The 6,000-nt window shown below is 40.4% G+C and overlaps 1 pseudogene; it reads left to right on the top strand.

Annotated features, from left to right (window-relative positions):
- The first annotated feature begins 1,601 nt into the window (after window positions 1–1,601).
- Window positions 1,602–4,656, top strand: LOC107110375 (annotated as a pseudogene).
- Window positions 4,657–6,000: the final 1,344 nt, after the last annotated feature.

Genomic DNA, 6,000 nt, shown 5'->3' with positions numbered 1-6,000 from the left:
GGGAATTGGGAACATAATGGCAAGCTCCACCCCTAACATACACAAGTGTTTATTCATTGTAAGTTCTGAATACAGTCTACATGCGTACAAGTGTAGGTGTGTATATCATTCTCCATGCAACTGAGAAGCCTGTTTTTGCTGTCAGTTGAAAACATCTCATTTTTAGGAAGAGTAGCACTAGGTGTGATGGGTGCCCCCAAAGAAGAAGAAGAAGAAGAAACGATTGGATTTATACCCCGCCCTTCACTACCCAAGGGAGTCTCAGAGTGGCTTACAAACTCCTTTCCCTTCCCCTCCCCACAACAGACACCCTGTGAGGGAGGTGGGGCTGAGAGAGCTCTGACAGAAACTGCTCTTTTTCAAGAACAGCTGTGCCAGAACTATGGCTTGCCCAAGGTCATCCAGCAGATGCAAGTGGAGGAGTGGGGAATCAAACCCGGTTCTCCCAGATAAGAGTCCACACACTTAACCACTACACCAAACTGGCTCTCTTTAACAAAGCAATAGCCCCATCTCTTTTTCTCTTGTAATATGAGTAAAGCATAATCTGTGTTATCACATGTCTGAGTGTGCTCAGTCTTGCAAACAGCAGCCAATGGAATGGTGTATGCGTGTATCGGGGGTGGGACCTAAGAAGGAATGACATCACCTCACATATGTTATCTATGTTATTAGAGGAGGAAACCAGAACATAAACAGGGCTGTGCTTTTCAGTGACAGCCCTGCATATCCGAATGAAGTATAATAGCAGTGCTGTGTTATACTCTCTACATTTAGCTGGAAATCTTAAAAATTGTTAGTAAGTAATTTGGGATTGTTTCCCATTCTTTTACTCTTCAGTATGCATCATTTCACTGTGTAGTGTATAGTACTGGTATTTCCAGTATAAAATTAGAAAGTAAAAATGCAATAGAGTTTTTTAGTTTGGTGGAAAGGTTGATTTCTAAAAGAAAAGAAATAAAAATTATAGCAACTGTACAAAACTATAGGATTAAGCATCCCCCCCCAGCTCTATAAAGAAAGCCAGTGTTTATCTAAGCACCAATTCAGGTATCAGCAAAATATTGGTGGGAGATCTGAGATGGAGGTAGTCTTAACTATGTATTGCAGGCAGAAGGAAGTAGGAAAATACAAACAAAGTACGCAATATGGTAATGTAAGAAACACATACTTTTCTCATTTTACTGTTTCACTGTTCTAGCTCAATTTCTACACTTCCTCTGTTGAAAGGTTTAATGAAGGTGTGTAATCTCCATATTTTCATACTCACACTTTTAATACCTGTTTGTTTTTAACAAACCCACAAGCTCACATATCCACATAAAGTCTCCGTTTCAAACTTGCAGTTCTCTGTCTGAGCCTCATAGTGTCACTGTTGGTCAACCTAGGTGGATGTCCACAAGTACCTCCCTTAATGCTGTACAGCTACAGGGGAAAAAAAACAGACCACAAACAGTAGTCTTGCTGAAAAGGACGATATTCTTCCGGTTGTACAGATTAAGAAAAAGGAGACGCTTTTTCTTCCTTATTAAGATTCTTTTTGTTCTGGTGATAGTCCTCTTCAAAACATACAGAAGAAGAAACTGTTTTTACAGAGCAAGATGGACAAAAGGCATGAAGGGGATTGTTGGATACTCAGAAGGCAAGTACTGCTTCTTTCACTATTGTCTTTGTGCTGCTGGGCTGCTTCAGAACAGATTCGTTATTCAATCCCCGAAGAGATGCCAAAGGGATCAATTGTAGGGGATCTCGCCAAGGATTTGGGATTAGACGCCAGAGAACTAGCAAAGAGCAAACTGCATGCTGTAGCTATGTCTAAAGTACAATATTTCAGTATCAATGCAGAGAATGGAAACCTCTGTGTAAATGACAGAATAGACAGGGAGGGTATTTGTGGTAAAAACCCACTTTGTTTTGTGAATTTTGAAGCAGTAGTTGAAAATCCTTTGAATGTTTTCCATATAACTGTAGCCATTCAAGATATTAATGATAACACACCACATTTTTTAGAAAGCAAGATCAACTTAGAAATTATTGAATCCAGTTTGCCAGGGACCAGATTTCTACTTGGGAAAGCTGAAGATCCTGACATTGGGATGAATTCTGTCCAGAACTACCAGCTCAGTCCCAACCAGTATTTCACTTTGGAAGTTAAAGAGAGTCAAGATGGAAATAAATTTGCAGATTTGGTTCTGCAGAAACCACTGGATCGAGAAAGGGAACAGGCCTTCTGCTTGGTTCTTATATCTGTAGATGGGGGTGAGCCAAGAAAAACTGGTACTGCAGAAGTGTGCATCAGTATCACTGACGCCAATGACAACCCGCCCATCTTCACTCAAGAGGTCTACAGGGCCAGTGTGAGAGAAAATGCTCCCATTAACTCCCTTCTACTCAACGTTCTTGCTACTGACAGTGATGAAGGTTCCAATGCCCAGATCAAGTATCATTTCAACAATGTCCCGGTGAATGCTAACAAGAAATTCCGCCTGGATGCAACCAATGGCTCAATTATTCTTACAGGGGCATTGGATTTTGAGGAAACTGAAGAATACATCATGACAGTAGCAGCGAAAGATGGGGGCGGATTAGAGACACAGTGCAAAGTTGAAATAAGGGTTGTTGATGAGAATGATAACTCCCCAGAAGTGAATCTCGTCTCTCTGTTCAGTCCAGTTCCTGAAGATTCCTTGCCTGGAACCTTAATTGCTCTGATCAATGTACATGACAGAGATACAAGTGGAAATGGAGAAGTTACATGCACACTACAAAACGATTTGCCCTTTAACATTCTTCCATCTTCTAACAATTACTACAAGCTCCAGACAGATAGTCCTTTAGACCGAGAAAAAAATTCTGAATATAATATTACAGTCATAGCAGTTGACAAAGGGATCCCCTCTCTCTCCACACAAAAAATAATATCAGTAAAGATTTCTGATATCAATGACAATTCCCCCACTTTTGAGAAATCTTCCTATGCCATTTATGTGCTAGAAAACAACCCTTCTGGTACTTCCATTTTCACTGTCAAAGCCTTGGACCCAGACATGGACCAAAACTCACAAATCACTTATTCCATCCTCCACAGCAACATCAAGGAGCTCCCCATCTCTTCATATATCTCCATTAACTCTGAGACTGGAGCTCTCTATGCCCAGAGGTCCTTTGACTATGAACAGTTCAGAGAGATCGAGCTTCAAGTGAAGGCCCAAGATGGTGGTTCTCCCCCTCTCAGCAGCAATGTCACAGTGAGGGTGTTCATTTTGGATCGGAATGACAACACCCCACAGATACTATCCCCTTCACAAGAAGCCAGGGGCTCAGCCTTGTTTGAGATGGTACCTCGTTCTGCTGAGGCAGGATATCTGGTCACAAAGGTGGTGGCCGTGGATGCTGATTCTGGACACAACGCCTGGCTTTCCTACCATGTCATTCAAGCCACTGAACCAGGATTCTTCACTGTTGGTTCTCACACTGGAGAAATCAGGACAGCAAGGGCCTTTGTGGAAAAGGATGCTGCAAAACAGAAACTGGGCATTTTGGTGAGGGATAATGGGCAGCCATCTCTCTCAGCCACTGTGACACTGAACCTGGTGTTTGCTGAGAACTTTCAGGAGGCCCTTCCAGAAATGAAAAACCAGTCCAGCAGCCCTGACTATCAGTCTGACCTGCAGTTTTATTTGGTGCTGGCCTTGGCTTTGATGTCATTCTTGTTCCTCTTGACGGTGATTCTTGCCATTCTGATGAAGCTTAGAAAATCAGGAAATCCCAAATTCCTACAGTGCTTTGGTCCTATTACCCACTCAAATGCTGGTGCCATCTTTCCACCAAATTTTGAAGATGGGACTTTGCCATATTCCTACCAGCTATGTCTTTCCTCAGAATCCAGGAAGAATGAGTTTACTTTCCTGACACCTGGTGTTCAGATTGCAGACAACTTTCTTTGTTCCAACAGACCTGGTGCACCTTTGACAGGCAATGAACAAAACAATTTAAATTCTGAGGTGGAGAATGGTGGCAAGGTAAGCTGGAATTATTTGCATTGCAGATCCCATTATCTTTTACTACGCTTGAGATAAAAGCATGCATAGCCTGTCAGTGGTTTCTCAGTGTAGGTGAAGTCTGTTGGGGATTATATAGATTGTAGTTTATCTTGGATTTTGTATCTACTTCCAAGAAGCTTCAAAATATTTATTCCAGATACTTCCCCTGTACACCTTTTACTGTTACACGTTTTGCAGACCAAAGTTTTAATGTGAGAGAATTACTTTTAGAACTGTGGCAGTGCATTATATTGGACATTACTTTTAAACACGAAGAAAAAGCATGGAAATGGAAAATGTGTTAATGAGAAATTTTATACATGTTCCCATGTGATTGTTCAGTACTTAATTATTGCAAAGTTCCCATATTGCCTGCTTCACATGACTTCCATACATTGATAAGCCAGCTAAGATAGAACAGACAGACAAAGTGCTCTTAAGCAGAATAAGTCCACACATTCATCTTCAGGTGTTTAATAAGTATATTATTGTCATGATATGCATGCAAAACATGTATGTTCTTATGTATTTCTCATAGCTGTTGTACAAAGTTCAGCAGCCAATCAGGAAAAGTACAGGATTTTTATCTTTGACAACCAATTATTGTAGCTGATGGAAAAAATAGAACTATCATTTTTTAATTACTAGTAAAGTGCTAAATATAGCCTTGTTCACCTTGCTTGAGCAGATAACAAGCATCGGATATATCTTAGTTTGTCTGCAGAATCATCACATGATAAAGTTATAATAATTTGTCTAAGTTAGTGGCTGTCACTTATCTATAAAAAGCATCACACAGAGAATTGATCAGGCTTCTGCAATAGGATTATCATAAGAATGCAGGTGATATATCTCTCTCTTTCTCCCCCCCCCCCCGGTATACTGGGCTTACAGAGCTTTCTACAGCATTGTGAAATAATTATTTGAAATCTGATTTGCTCTTAAGCTCATACATTCAATTATGCTTGAGAAATGTTAGGAGATTTGATTTTCCTTGCATATGGGTTTTTTAAGTACTTTTAGGGTTAACTTGTACTTGCTTCTACTTTTTATCATCCTACTAATTAAAAGAGTTATTTATTTTTTCAATAAAAGATGGTTAGCTTTTTGAAAGTTTCTGTTTGGCTTCTTGGTGCTGTTGGATTATTTGGTTAGCAGAGTGGTCAGGGCCAGTGTTTCCTCTAAGATGAGTTAGCGTGAGCTAGCTCACAGTTTTTTAGCCGGAGGCTCACACATTTTTGTCTTAGCTCAAGAAGAATGACTCCAGAGCAAACTAATTTATGCAGCAGCCAAATCGCTTGCTCACAACTTTAATACCAGTTGCTCACAAAGTAGAATTTTTGCTCACAAGACTCCACAGCTTAGAGGGAACATTGGTCAGGGCTCATAAGCGCAGCAGAGCTCATCTGGATTGTGTGTGCTGCAGAAACAAAGTTACTACTGCAATAGCAATGTCTAATTAGTGTGCTAATGTAGAGAAGCTTACCTAGTGCTTCACAATATCTGTTGTTAGCAGGTAGTTCCTTGGTGTCATCATGTTGTTTTATGTAGCGTACTTCTGTGGGGGTTGGTGCAGGATGAGCATCTTCTATCCTCAGGTACTTTTTCAGTTCTTTGGTCTTTTGCTCTTGGTTGATGAGAACACTTCCATCGTCTCTCTGTATTTGAATGCCTAGGTAGTGTGTGATGTTTCCTAGTTGCTTGATTTCTATTTATCTGTCCAGGCGATTCAGTATTTCTTTGCTGTCATCTGAATTTATTTGCTATAATCAAGTCACCAATGTAAGTAAACATGTAAGTCCATTTGCCATCTTTGTACAGGCAAGGATCAGATTCACTTCTCTTGAAGTTTGCTTGAAGTAGCATCTCATTTAGTTTTGTGTTCCAAGCTCTAGCAGCTTGCTTGAGCCTATGTATGCTTTTGTGAAGTTTGGATATAAGCCTTTCTTTGCTTTGC

The sequence above is a fragment of the Gekko japonicus genome, unplaced genomic scaffold, assembly GCF_001447785.1.
Source record: "Gekko japonicus isolate JY-2015 unplaced genomic scaffold, Gekko_japonicus_V1.1 scaffold834, whole genome shotgun sequence".
Classification (NCBI taxonomy): domain Eukaryota; kingdom Metazoa; phylum Chordata; class Lepidosauria; order Squamata; family Gekkonidae; genus Gekko; species Gekko japonicus.
Note: the sequence above shows the minus strand (reverse complement) of the source record. Positions and strands in the feature narration are given on the sequence as shown.